Raw genomic sequence first — 14,942 nt, 5'->3', positions numbered from 1 at the left:
TATACATATATGTTTACGATATATATATATATATATATATATATATATATATGTAGGGAAAATAACAAATATAACAAATGCAATAATTGAAAAAGTGAGAACTGCCGGCCGGAATAAGCGCACGTGTTTGCAGTAACAAACACACTTATTAGTGAATACTAGAAATAAAACTTTCATTCGTAGAAATATTATTCATAGCAGGCAAAACCATCGTGTGTGTGTGTGTGTGTTGACATACTGTACGACGCCGAATAGTCATTTCCGTTCGAATGTAACGCATGCCAGCACTATTGAAATCTCAAAGGTGAGTGCCTGCATGCAAGTTAGGACTGTTATTCCGAATGATTTTGCTGCCGGAGAGTCGTGGCTGTTGCGCAGGGGCGCAGTTCCTGAGAGAATTAACGGACGGGAGGTCCAGTCTCACCATGTTTGCAGCCCATTAAAACTGAGTGCCCCACGTGGTACCACACTTATCTTCTTCAACGAACGCAACAGATCTGCACATATCTTTACGTGTATGTGAGACATGCCGTTCCTTTGTTTCATTATGGTCGTCATGATCGTGCACGGGATAACTGAACGCAGCCGTTTATAATATACAAGCTGCAGAGTTGAGCGGTCATACATTTGGGAACGGCATTACATTTACGCATGCCGGTTTAGTTTTCGCCGCCTGGGGTTCTTCAACGCGAACCTAAATAGAAGTACACGAGTCTTTTTTCCATTTCGTTCCCATTGAATTCCGCGACCTGGATTGAGACCGCGAGCTGCCGAATTAGCAGCGCAACGCCGTATCCGCGATATAGGCACTAATTAGGCTACCGCGCAGGCTTTCCTTCTTTTTTTATTTTTTGAAGTATCGACTGGACAAAAAATTCCACGTACGGCTTACGGCCAAAGATTAGCATATAGAATGGCAAACTAAAACCGTTTTCGGCGTGCGATGTCCGACTGCAATAAATTTGACCCCGTACCAATTACTCCACATTCCGTTACGCGAGAAAGGCGGAAACTTGATTGGAATGTTGCACTGCAGTTTACTTTTTTTTATCTATACCAATGAGTCCCGTAAATCTGACTACAAGGCGCGCGATGGGGCAGATATGCTTTACTTGTTTGAAGCGGCAAGCAGGAAGGTTACATATGTTACAATTGCTTCGTCTGCTTTTCGCAAGACCTACTGATAGAAAACTATATGCGCAACAATACACACGAGAGATACATGCTGCTTGAAGAACGAGAAAAATATTTTTTTTTCTCCAAAGTGAACCGTGCAATAATGTTGTAGAATGAAAGCCGACACTGTGGCCGCAATGCACGCGCAATCACCGAGCGGCATTAGACAGTAATAAAAAATAAATAAAGAAGAGAAAGGAAAGGAATTTATTCTTAAGGCATAAATACATGTCATATGCATTTATGAACCCCATTTTATCGGTCTGAACGCAAATACCAGCGCGCGAAGTAGTACGAATGACCCTGCCGAGCAGTATCGCCAGCAGTTTCCAACGGCGCGACCTTGATGCGGCCCAATCCACTTCAACCGCAGCGCCGCCCAATATTTTTCCACGTCGGGCGCCTCACTGCAAAGCATGCGCCGCCCCAGCCGCTCGTCCCACTCGACCATATTCTAGTACACTCTAGTGTGAACGCTTCTTCTGCCCAAGGAAAAACAAAAATGCCTGGCCTCGCTCGACCCCATTTAAGTCCCTTGATAATTTGAAAGTACCGCCACTTCTTCAACTCTGCCGCCGCTGCGCAACCTCCTCGCCTCCTCCTTGCCCCTTGCGCGTCCCCTCTGGGGGAACGGGTTTTGCGACCGTTATTCTGCACGACGATTGGTCTTCCTGCCGTTGCCCTTAGAAAGCCGCGGATCTTGTGTTTTGCTTGTGTTTTTCTTTTTCGTTGGCGCCATTTTTCTCCTTAATTCGGCTGGCTTGGCGCAGTGAACGTTGCACGCTGTTTTTCCTGCGGTGTTGCGCTAGCGCTTTGCCGTGCTCTAGCGCATATAACGACAGCAAGAAGCCTGAATATGGTTATGCAGTTTTTATAAGGCAAGCATGATAGCTTGCGCAAGAAGTAATGGCTGCACAAGGTGGGCTGAAATAACTTTGTTCTAAAGAAAGAACAATGTTGGTGTGCGAGGTAAGGTGCCTTTCTTATTGCTCGTTTCAAAGCATCCCCTAATGCGGCATTTTTTTTTATTCTTCCAGCCTCCCCATCAACGTTTTTGTTGCGACAATTTCTAGGTTGCATGAAAATGGGGTTGTCCTCAGTATGCTTAATATTCCGCTGGGACTCCATCACCTCGGACGTCGTGAACTGTTATTCAGTCGGAAATGCAGGATCGCAAATCTGCTTTCCGCTGTGCGAAGATACAGCCTCTCGATTGCACTTTTCGTGATTGTTAGGATCCGTTGCCTGTTTTACTGAAATCTAAATAGCCGCTGGTAGAGGAGCTTTCTTTCCAGCTTACTTCGATCTGTGCACCAGTCACTTAGATACAATGAATGCAGGCCCTGGAAAGATTAGTGGCAAGCTTAACCGTGGTATGGCGGGTAATGAGCGTTAGCTGGTCCACATTGCGTTCTTTCAGTTCTCGAATTTGCTTTGAATTGGGCTGCCACGCACGCATGGTTGACGAATATTATTTCGTTTTCTAAGAGATACAGGCACTGTGTTGGAAGTGTTCACATGATCGCGTACGCTAGCTCACACTGAAATGCGCCCTATTAAATTAAGAAACTAGCGATAAAGCTGCTTTCACATTGAGCAGACATTGAGAAGACATGGACGGACGATGCACTCGCGATTAATTCATTATGAGAAGGCACGCTGAATATTTGTGGTACACATGCGCGCACACGCAATAAAAAAGAAGTCATGCACTAAAATCTTCGCCGCGCGCCGTATGCCCGAGCGGAAGCGTGCGGGGACGCACGCTATCACGGAGAGCGAACGCACTCAATCTCCCACGCGCAAGCAAGGAAGCGGGAAGCGAGCGCTGGAGGGAGCGGGGAGGGAGGGGGGCATTTCTACTCTGCCAACAACCGCGCTCGTCGCTCGCCCGCACCGTCTCTTATCTCCACACGGCTCTGACCTTTATGGGCCGTGCATTCGCCGCTCAGTTTCCGTTCAAGCGATAGACCGCACGTACCTTCGCCCGCTGCGGCGTATGCGCTTGCTGCCAGCCCTTTGACAGTCGTTGTCTGCAGTCATTCAGTGTGATCTATTCATGTTTGTTTGTGCGCGCTCACACCACCCTTGCTCATTCAGTTAGTAATAGTCAGGCCACATTTTCCAACGCACGCTACGCATGCAATGCTGCCCGGATCGGCAGTGCAGGGCTACAGGTGTGTCCCTTCGCACGCGCTGCCCACGGGAAGCGCTTCTCATCAACACCACCGTTTCACACGCGCCTTCTCGTGGTCATCGAGTCTCTCTTCATGTCGGTCTACTTACGCCGCAGCACACCTGCTTACTTAATCAGCTCATGTTTACTACAATTCATATTGCTACCAAAGCCGCTCACCTTACTTCGCATGACATTGCTGTGTTGCTATCGCATTCATTGCTTCGCCGTTAGGGCGAAACTGTGACATTTTTTCTTACGCCGTGGTCGGCAGGCGGGGCGGAACGCTCCAAAGTGACGTGAAGCATCATCTGCCGCACCCCGAGCAGGTGTGAGGTAGAGAAGGTGGTGAAAATGGAGGTTGGGAAAAGTGTTTGTCTGAAGTTGCCTCTGCTCTTGTAAAAGATGGGGGCGGTGATGAGTATCGCATGCGGTTTGTGGCATTACGTTGTGTATTCTGTCGGTATGTCATTGGGGGAGTGTCCCCGTCCGGTGTGGTCGCCTCATCGCGCTGGGAAGCTCGGAGCGTGAGTTCCCGCGCAGCTGCGGGAGCGCGTTCATTGCCCGGCAATGAGGCATGACCAAGCCTTTAGACTAGGTGGATGTCCTGTGTCGGGTGTCTTTGTGTGGAAGAGAATTCTGTGTTAAGGACCTGTTGTGTACTCTATGCTATGCCTGTGACGTTCAGGTAAGCCCTGCATGCATGGTGCGAGTCGCTGACGACATAGTACGTGCAGGGTGGCAGCGAGCATGCTTTTTTTATTTTTTTCGAAGGCTATTGCAAGCATCTCCCGTTCCATGGACCTGAAAAAAGGGATGAATGCCGCGCTCACGAGTTGGTGGATGTCGTCAACTGCCGCCGCAGTGCGGCCGCGAAAGCATGGAGATGCACTGTAGACGTGTGAGGAGTCTGACTCGCGCGTGACGGCGGCCTCCGTCGCGCTTCCCGTGCATGTGCTTGGTTATGGGTGGAACCCTCAGAATGCCTGAAATGTGTCGAGATGCTACCTTGTGCAGACTCTTCCAGGGGGCTTGAAACGAGGTATCCTAACCTGCCTATAGGAGTTGGCGGCGAGCGGGAGCCACCAGCAGCCACTGCTCTGTGACTCTAGAACCTCGACGTGGGCGTTGGGTGCGCCGAGTGATAGGAGGCGTTGTGTGGACGGGTAGGAGGTCACCCTAGCGCGATCATGACATCCTTGCCATGTTCAACCGCACTGTCTGTCCTTGTGTTAATCTGTGAAAGGGTATGTCAACCGGCTGATTATGCAAGCCTCAGTGAGCCGGAGCACGTCCCACTCCTTGAGACCCGTGCGGTGGTTACTGACCCGTTGGCGCATGGCTTACGTGAGAAGAGGTGTTGTCATTCACCTGCCTGTCCACTTATATATGGAGTCCCAGTATCCGCGCTCGTGTAACCTGAGGGATACGCGTGCCTTCGATAGCAAAGGTGGAGGAGGGTTCCAACTTCTTGGCCGCAGGAGTACGGGCTCCGACTTTTGCGGCGCGCGCTGAAGTCCACCCTATATCGGGCATACGTTGTCCCTACGTCGGCTGCAGTGGTGCAGTGGGTCCTGGATGTCCACATCAGAAACTTGGGCTCTCCAGAGGGTGACATCATCCGCGTATATTGAATAGCGAAGCCTTTCGATATCCTCTAGGAGCGGATGTACTTTAGCGAAGGCGGGGAAGCTGTGCACCGATCCCTGCGGCGTGCCACGAGGTGTGGGAGCGATGCGGGCCTGGGTGTCGTACGCTCGCGTAGGAATGCCCGAACGCAGTTGTAATTACTAGTGTTCCGCAGTTAGAATGGACAAGGTTGTTAAGAATAACATCTTGTGCACCATTTGGATGAGCGATGGGTAATGCAACTTCAATTCAAGAGAACTTCCAGCTGCGGCACAACAAGCTCATTGTTAACCAGATACGCTACATATATGTACGACGCAGCCGGCAGCAGCCTTAAAGAGCTGCCCATTTGCGGTGATTCATCTAGCAGTGTATTGCGACCTTCAGCGCCAAACTTGACTGGCGAAATACCACCATAGGTGAGCGCGAGGGGACGTGGTGTTTTGTTGCCGGCACCCAGTCTGTCTGTAGTATTGGTAAATGTTAGAAGCGTACTTAATAAGCGAGAGTCACTTGAATCAATTGTTGAGGCGTACCATTCAGCTATCATTGTGCTTACTGAAACCTGGCTTCCCCCAAACATTACTGATAAAGAAATATTTCATGACGCGCCCAGTTTCAACATTTATCGCTGTGACCGTGAATCACGCGTACGAGGTTGTGTTGTGTTGGCCATTCTGCGAGATATTCCGTCTTCCAATAGTCCTGTTAAAACTAATCATTGCTATCGCCCGCTTAATAATTGCTCAAATTTAGCTGTTCATTTACATGACGCCATTGATACCATTATTGTACATCAGCCTAATGCTTTCATTTTAAATGCGAAGTATTTCTTGGCGAACATTTGCTACTTTGACAGTATCTATCTAGCCGCCTACGACTTTGTGCTCTCATGGTCGTTTCGTTATCTTGGCATGTACCAAAATTGGCATACTATGACAAGAGTATTGACGAACACGAATGATATGCCAAGACATGAATGTCATGATATGCGTGTCATGTAGGTCATGAAACAGCCGCCTACATCTTGATGCTATCATAGTCGTTTCGTTAACTTGGTAGGTACGAAAATTAGCATAGTATAACAGGAGTGTATGACGAACATCAGTAATAGGTCATGACATAAATCTCATGACATGCGTGTCATGTAGGTCATCACAATGACCTAGCGAAAAAGTTTAACACTCTAAAACCACTGAAATGGGTTCGGGCGTGGGTACTAAGTGAAGGGAACACTAAAGCATGCTGGTAGAAGTCGTAGTCATTAGCATGACTCAGCATGAATCACAATGACTCAGTGACATAGGATTAATACTCAAAAGCCACTGAAACGGATTCTGACATGGGTAAAAAGTGACGGAAACACTATGGGATGAGGGTAGAAATCATAGTCTTGACCATGACTGATCAAACATGACAATGACTCAGCAAAAAAACATTAACACTCAAAAACCACTGAAATGTGTTTGTACGTGCCACGGTACTAAGTGAAGGAAACACTACAGGATGCTGGTAGAAGTCATAGTCATGAGCATGACTCAGCAAAAATGACAATGACTCAGCGAAAAAAGATTAAGCCTCACAAACCACTGGAATGGGTTCGGACTTGGGTACTAAGTGAAGGAAACACTAAAGGATGGTGGTAGAAGTCATAGTCATGACCATGACTAAGGCTTTCACCTTAAGGTCCTATAGGTGTAGCTAATAGGACTCCTGAGGACTCATGACATGAATGGCATAACATGCGTGTCATGTAGGTCATGAAAGAGCCGCCTACGTCTTGGTTCTCTCATAGTCGTTTCGTTAACTTGGTAGGCACCCGGCACACTGCTTTGCATAACGTCCATTCGCACATTTCCTGGTCTTCTGATCACCCGGCTTTGAAACCGTTTTTATCAGAATTAGCTTTGACTTTATCAATCTTTGCTCGGTTTTTTCTCTTAATCAGCTTGTTTCACAACCCACTAGACTGTCACACAATACGGAAAATACGCTAGACCTTATAGTAATGAACTTTCCTGATATGGTCTTTGATTTATCGTATCGGCCTGCTATATGCGATCATTTAGCGCTCTGTATTGAAGTAAAATATTGTCAGTCAATTAACCGGAGAGTCAAAAAGTGCCTTCGTAATTACAACAAAGTCAACTTTGAAGATAATATTAATGAACTGTCTTCCTTTCTAAACGTTTTCTTAGTTGATTTCGAAAGTCGCACAACCGAAACTGGAATATGTTTAAAACAAAAGTGCATGAGGTAATTGACAGGCACGTACCTATGCGCACTATTTCTTCGCATTCGAAAGCACTTTGGTATAACTCGCATTTAAAATGACTTTGGTACAAAAAACAAGAACAAAAAAAAAACGGCTCTATCGCTCTGCCAAGCATTCTCCCTCCGAGCAGCGGTGGGATGCATATGTGAAAGCGAATAATGCTTATGTCTCTGCACTGAAAAGTTTTCATAATAATTTCCTACAAAATACTTTGCCAACTATGCTCAGTAATGACCCCAAAAATTTTTTGCGAACCATTAACCTCGTCCGTAGCAGCGACATCACATTACTTGACTCTTCTGGGGAAGCAATCCCAGTCGCCGACTGCCCTGTGGTGTTAAATGATGTATTTTGTCGTAATTTTGTTACAATCTGGTATACAACATTTCAAAACGTGGAGTGTTTTGATTCTCTAACGATAGATCCAGTAATTATTCAACCCCTTGGCTTCGAAAAAATTATCGAATCATTGAAAGTGTCCTCAAGCCCAGGAATTGACCTTATCAATGCTAAATTCTTAAAAAGTACCAAAAATAACCTAGTACTATGCTATCCAAGATCATCCAACAATCAATTAATGAATCCACACTGCGAACCGAATGGAAAGTCGGAAAGGCAGTTCCAAATCATAAATCAGGAAGTACAAATTCACCCTTTAAAGGTGGATGCACACGCGAGGGCAAAATCCCGCCTGCTCCGCGGGCCAAACAGTCACGTGATCACTTGAATCCAGCGCAGCCGAGTCAGGTCGCATTCCCACAGCCGGAGCACCGTTTGCGGAATCCGCGTGCTTACTCTCGACTCCAACGCTCAGCAGCTGCGCGTTTCATATTCCATAGTGCTGTGAATCCCTCAACAAGAGCCACAAAAAGTGACGCTTGCCTCTTCACTTAGCGTTTTCTTGTGCACCTCACTCATGTTGAGGTCACGCAGGCTGCGCAGTCTGAGTAAATAGAAATGCGTGTGCAGCCACGACTGGCCTTTCGCGCTGCACCACAACAAAAGCACATGCGGCCACTGCTGCACAACAAAAACACACGTGGCTTTAAGACAACAACACGCCATCGTAGCCACGCCCATCCGTCCAATGTTGATTTGACGCTGGCTAAATTGAGGTCAGACGACCGCCAAACGGATGGATGGAAATATCGGCGAGCATTTTCAATCCGGAACGCGAGCGGAGGAGCCCTGACTAGGCTAGGGCGGCACGTTTTGAAGACGCGCGCGTCACGTGATACGCCATCCGCTCCTCCGTTCGGTCGTGTGAACGCACCTTTAGACACAAACTATGTTGCCACGTGTACTTGTTTATCTTTCACCGATGGCCACTTTTCACCGGCAACAAATGTTAACCTTTATCGCTCGGCGCAGGACGCGCCTGCATGTATCGGAAGTTTCTCGAACGTTATCCATGCTTCTATACGTTGTCGCCGACGCTTATGTAATCTGATCGCAGGGGCGACGTGAATTGTCTAGTACTTTCTGGAAGCCAAGCGAGCACCTTGGATGTATAAAAGCCGACGCAGCTTCGCCGATGATCGCCAACTGTGTTCGCCGCTATCGTTGTGCCGCCGTGTTTTCCGCTTTGCGGAAAATCCGCGGCCGCTTGGGCGTATCGCGCCCGGACCGATTTCTTTTCGCGCGGGAATGTTGGCCACTTTGGCTGCAGCCAATCAGAACCCGATACGGCGGAAGTGCTTCTGAAAGAATGTAAACATCCGGTCGAGAGAATGCAAATGGCATCCACCATGTCTGAACCAGGTGTGTTCTCTGCGGAACTGCTGCTGGACAGAATTAAGGAGTACCCGGTCTTGTACGACAAATGTAACAAAGGTACCAGGAAGCCGACTATAAGAAATAGCTATGGAAGAACATTTCGCAGGATTTAGGTGCGATTGGTAAGTGCGAGGTGGCGGGATGTTCGTGAAATTGCGAGACGCCCCGCCGGGCAGCCAGACAACCTGGCCGGTCTGAACAGCCATGCGTGCTTGCCGCTTTCCGCTTGGCCGCTCCGCTTTCGGTGTGAACGTACTCTGGAACCTTTGATGACTCATGTATACTAATCAGATTTCGACAATCGCCGACTGTGTTCGCCGCTATCGTTCTGCTTCGAGTGTAGCTTGCTTTTGTGGCCACAGGTTCGCTCACAAAAGAATCAGTTTCGTCATTCACAGTTTTACGACTGTTTTCTTCACTGTCACTACTACGTGACAATATACAATTCTTAGTTGTCGTTCTAGAGCTGACTGCGTTTAACTAGATTTCTGAAAAGCTTTTGAAAAAGATTGGCACAGTTTACTTCTCTTTAAATTAAGCAAATTAAACATTGATTGGAAAATTCTCCGTTGGATCGAACATTTTCTATCGGGACACTCACAATTCGTGTCTCTGCCAACACTTCTAATTCCCTGTTGAGGCTAGTTCATTCTGGCGTGCCCCAAGGTTCAGTACTCGGCCCTCTCCTGTTTCTCATTTTCATTGATGACTTGCCTCAATGCGTGATCTCTATCATTCACTTATTCACCGATGATTGTGTAGTCTTCAGAGAAATTATGGCCCCAAATGATGTTACGATCCTTCAAAACGATATCAACTGTATATCTAAGTGGTGTAAAGTCTGGCTGATGGAACTCAACACAACGAAATGCAAGGTATTACGTGTCCCCCGTAGAACTTTTTGCCCCACTTCCTACTTGCTCGAGAACTCCGCTCTCGAATCCGTAACATCCGATTGCTACCTAGGTATCCACATAACTTCCTCTCTTACTTGCTCTCTTACTCTAGCAAAATAATTAGCAATGCTAACCGCTCATTAAGTTACCTCCGGCGCAACTTTTCATCAGTTCCTGTTTGTTTAAAACTCCTCCTTTACAAAACTTTAGTCAGAAGGAAACTCGAATATGCCGCATCCATCTGGGACCCCAGCAATGATATATTAACCTCTCTACTCGAGCTAGTGCAAAATAACTCTGTCCGCTTTATTCGCGGAAACTACAGTCGTACTGCCAGTATCACTTTAATGAAAGAGTCTTTACAGCTTGCGTCGGTCGCCTGTCGCCGCAGATTTTCTCGCCTGTCTCTTCCACACACACAAAAAAAAATACTACAGTCCCGCCCTGCACAATGACCTTATTATTCCTCCATCATACATTTCTCCTCGTTTCGGTCATGCACAAAAGGTGGGAATAATGTTGTGCTTAACGCAAACATGTTATCCATCATTTGTACCTCGCAGGACGGGAACGACCTTCCGGAGTCAGTCACGTCCACTGTTCACTATTCCCAGTTTCATAATGTTTTAAACACAAGTGTATTGTAATGTAACTAACCAAGTATGTAATTATGTTTGTTCGCAGTCAATTGCTTGAATTTTAGTTGTTTCCCGTTTGTATATAATCTTTTCAGCTCACATTGTATTAACAGAACAGAGCCTGTAACGTGTTCTTTTTTTCGTATGTTCCACTCCCCTCTGTAATGCCTCTGGCCCTGAGGGTAATACTCATAAATAAATAAATGAATGAATGAATGAATGAATGAATGAATGAATGAATGAATGAATGAATGAATAAATAAATTGATAGTGTCGCGCGCCTAGGCGATAAGGCGTCACAGCTAGGCATGCGCTGTGGTGGCGGCGCAGCGTTATCACCTTTTGGTTGTGCTTAAAAGCGCCGGCATTCAAGCTGGCGTGTGCTTTCATTCCTGGCTAAGTTGATGCCTAAATAAAGCCGTATTGTTTTCGCTCCACCGTTGCGCTGTCCTTCCGTCAGACACGACATAAATAAATAAATAAATAAATAAATAAATAAATAAATAAATAAATAAATAAATAAATAAATAAATTGTAGTGACAAATACGGGCGCCAGCACAACACGAAGAAGAAGACGTTTGTTGTTGGTGCTCGCGCTCGCTTCGTTTGGCCGTTGCCTGTTTCATTTCATTTTCATTTCATTTCAGTTTTATTCAGCATTCTTATTCACACAATGATGTTAAAATACAATGATGCAATATTCATACAATGATAGCGGTTACCCAAAAACAAATACAATAAAACAGTGAAAAAGACGCAAGGACAGGAATGAAAAGCTGCTGAAATAGCAACTTGACGGGATTCCTGACCCTAACATTTTAAAGCAGTTTTGGCAGCAAACAGTGCGATGTAAATATAAAAGAAACAATGTAAAATAAATAATTATAAAAAAAGTTAAGAAAAGTAGGCATCCGTAGAGTGAAACAATGTACATGTACATACAAAAAAAAGAAATCTGTAAACAGTGTAAAAATAAGAATCAGGAAAGAATGAAAGAAAAATACCAGCATATATAAAAAATATGCCACATAGTAAAGAAAAAAAAAATGTCACAGTTTCGCCCTAAGAGCGAAGCAATGAATGCGATAGCAACACAGCAATGTCATACGAAGTAAGGTGAGCGGCTTTGGTAGCAACAACACGCAGAACTGTTGTCGACGCCATCGGCGTTTTGCCCGCGTTATCTCAAAATGCGTGCGGCGTTGGTGACTGTTGCTGGAGCCTCTGATATAAATAGGCACTTGGTGCCGCAGCTAAACGTCGCCTCCCTTCCCTCCCCCTCCCCCACGGCCTCTCGCGCGTCTGAAGAAGGCGCGTTTGCTCTACATATATGGTGATTGTAAAGGAGAAAAGAGACGCCTACTTCTGCAGCCCTTAAGCGAGCACGGCGCAGAACGCGCGTTTGTTCTCCGCCGCGCGTTCACTCCCCGTGAAAGACGCGCCCCTCGCGCCCTTTCACTCGCACATACAGCGTTCGGCGCGCTGCGACGATTTCACCTCAAAATGACGTCATACGGAACCTCACGGCGACGGCGACGGCGACGGCGACGCCGACGGCAGAAATCTGCTTTTGAGTGTCCATATAATTGCTATCGCAATAAAAGAAAAAAAACGTACACACGAACCACTTACACAAAAAGGAGGGAACTTTACTGAAAAGAATGAATGCATTCTGCGGTACTACATGGCGTTTCTAATTAAACATTCTTTACAAACTTTTCCTGTCACTGTATCAGCGTTAATACCTGTGATGTTTAAGAAATTTAAAAAAAATGGCATAATGTACTGCAGACTTTTTAAACCGTATCCTGTTCGTGAAAAAGGTATATACCATGTGTCTCTTTGTCTGATGTCAAAAGGTGTTTCAGGTGATTTTCTTAGTTGGCATAGTTTGAGAAAGTGACTGTTTTTATTTTTCAGACCATGGTTGTATTTAATGAAACGGTTAAAATTATACAGATGTTCTATTTGAAGCACGTTAAATGTTTTGAATAAGTTAAATGTATGAGCATCGTGTGGGACACCTGCAATATGTCAGATTGCGTTTTTTGTAGCGTGAGCAATTTTAATTTATTCTTTTGCGTGGTGTTTCCCCAGACAACGCTACAGTAATTAATATTGTAACGTACTAGTGACAGTGAAGGAAACAGTCTCAAAACTGTGAATGTCGAAACGGACTTTATTGGGCGAACCTGTGCCCACAAAAGCAAGTTGCACTCGAAGGTAAACGATAGCGGTGAACACAGTCGGCGATCGTCGAAAATCCGATCAGCGGCGAAACGTGTCGGCTTTTATACCTGAGTCATCAAAGGTTCGAGATTAATCCCTGATGCCCGCGGGTCTTCTAGAAAGTTCTAGACTATTCGCGTCGGTCATACAATCAGGTAACATAAGCGTCGGTGAAAACAGGCAACGGAAAGAAGCATCGATAACGTTCTAGAAACTTCCGATGCAGGGGCGTCCTGCGCCGAGCGGTAACGTTTAACATTTGTTAGCCGGTGGAAAGCGGCCTCCGGTGTAAGATAAACATGTATATGTGTCAATACCATCCCCTTAAAGAGCATCGTCCCGATGCTACAAACACGAAAGCGAAAACAAAACCACGCGTACAAAAAGGGACATAAATAACAAAGCAACAAAGGACCTAAGTTCGTCAGCGGGCGTAGAAAGGCTTAAGACGCACCACGTGGATGACTTCAGGTCGTGCGCGGCGCCGCTGTGATTGCGAAATACCGTCTGGCACGACCTCATAGTCCAGTGCGCCAATACGTCGGATGATCCTTTATGGTCCGAAATAGCGACGTAAGAGTTTCTCGCTAAGTCCTCGTCGGCATATCGGAGTCCATACCCAAACACGGTCCCCGGGCTGGTACTCGACGTAGCGTCGTCGAATATTGTAGTGTCGGCTGTCGGTTCTCTGCTGGTTCTTGATGCGCAGGCGGGCGAGCTGTCGACTTTCTAAGGCACGCTGCAAATAGGTGGCAACGTCGAGATTTTCTTCGTCGGAGCGTCCGTTGCTTTTCTTCGTCAAGCGTCGTTGCCGGTTTCCTTCCGTAGACCAGGTTGAACGGCGCCATTTGCGTCGTTTCTTGCATGGCCCTGTTGTATGCGAAGGTCACGTACGGAAGGATGGCATCCCGCGTCTTGTGTTCGACGTCGACGTACATTGCCAGCATGTCGGCGATGGTCTTATTTAGGCGCTCGGTGAGGCCATTTGTCTGCGGGTGGTAGGCGGTGGTCCGGCAATGGCTTGTCTGGCTGTAGCGCAGGATGGCTTGATTTAGTTCAGCCGTGAAGGCCGTACCTCTGTCGGTGATGAGGATTTCAGGGGCACCGTGACGCAGGAGGATGTTCTCAACGAAGAATCGGGCTACCTCGGCAGCACTGCCTTTGGGCAAGGCTTTTGTTTCGGCGTAGCGGGCGAGGTAGTCCGTAGCTACGACGATCCATTTATTCCCGGACGTCGACGTCGCAAAAGGCCCCAGTAAGTCCATCCCGATCTTCTGGAACGGTCGGCCAGGTGGCTCGATCGGCTGTAGAAGTCCGGCCGGCCTTGTCGGCGGTGTTTTGCGTCGCTGACAGTCTCAGCATGTCCTTACGTAATGGGCGACGTCGGCAGAGAGGCGAGGCCAGTAGTATTTTTCTTGTATCCTCGCGAGAGTGCGTGAAAAACCGAGATGTCCAGCCGTTGGGTCGTCATGGAGAGCTTGCAGAACCTCTGGACGCAATGCTGAGGGTACCACAAGGAGGTAGTTGACTCGCAGAGGCGAGAAGTTCTTCTTTGGGAGAATGTCGTTTTGCAAGAAAAACGACGCCAATCCTCGCCTGAACACCTTCGGCACAATGACTGGTCTTGCCTTCCAGGTAGTCTACAAGGCTCCTTAGTTCCGGGTCGGCTCGCTGTTGTTCGGTGAATTCGTCGGCATTAATGGATCCCAAGAAAGTGTCGTCATCCTGGTCTTCCTGTGGCGGCGGTTCGACGGGGGCGCGAGACAAGCAGTCGGCGTCAGAGTGCTTTCGCCCGGACTTGTAAACGACGGTGATGTCGAATGCTTGAAGTCTCAGACTCCATCGTGCGAGGCAACCTAAAAGATCCTTCAAGTTAGCTAGCCAACACAAGGCGTGGTGGTCGCTCACATCTTTGAAGGGCCTGTCATAGAGGTAGGGGCGAAACTTTGATGTAGCCCAGATGATGGCGACGCACTCCTTTTCTGTTGTGGAATAATTTGATTCCGCCTTCGATAGCTACCGGCTAGCGTAACTTACAACCCTTTCTAGTCCGTCAGTCCTCTGCACAAGCACGGCGCCGAGTCCTACGCTGCTTGCGCCGGTGTGGACTTCGGTATCGGCGTTTTCGTCGAAATGCGCAAGAATG

The sequence above is a fragment of the Dermacentor silvarum genome, chromosome 3 (assembly GCF_013339745.2).
Source record: "Dermacentor silvarum isolate Dsil-2018 chromosome 3, BIME_Dsil_1.4, whole genome shotgun sequence".
Taxonomy (NCBI): domain Eukaryota; kingdom Metazoa; phylum Arthropoda; class Arachnida; order Ixodida; family Ixodidae; genus Dermacentor; species Dermacentor silvarum.
Note: the sequence above shows the minus strand (reverse complement) of the source record.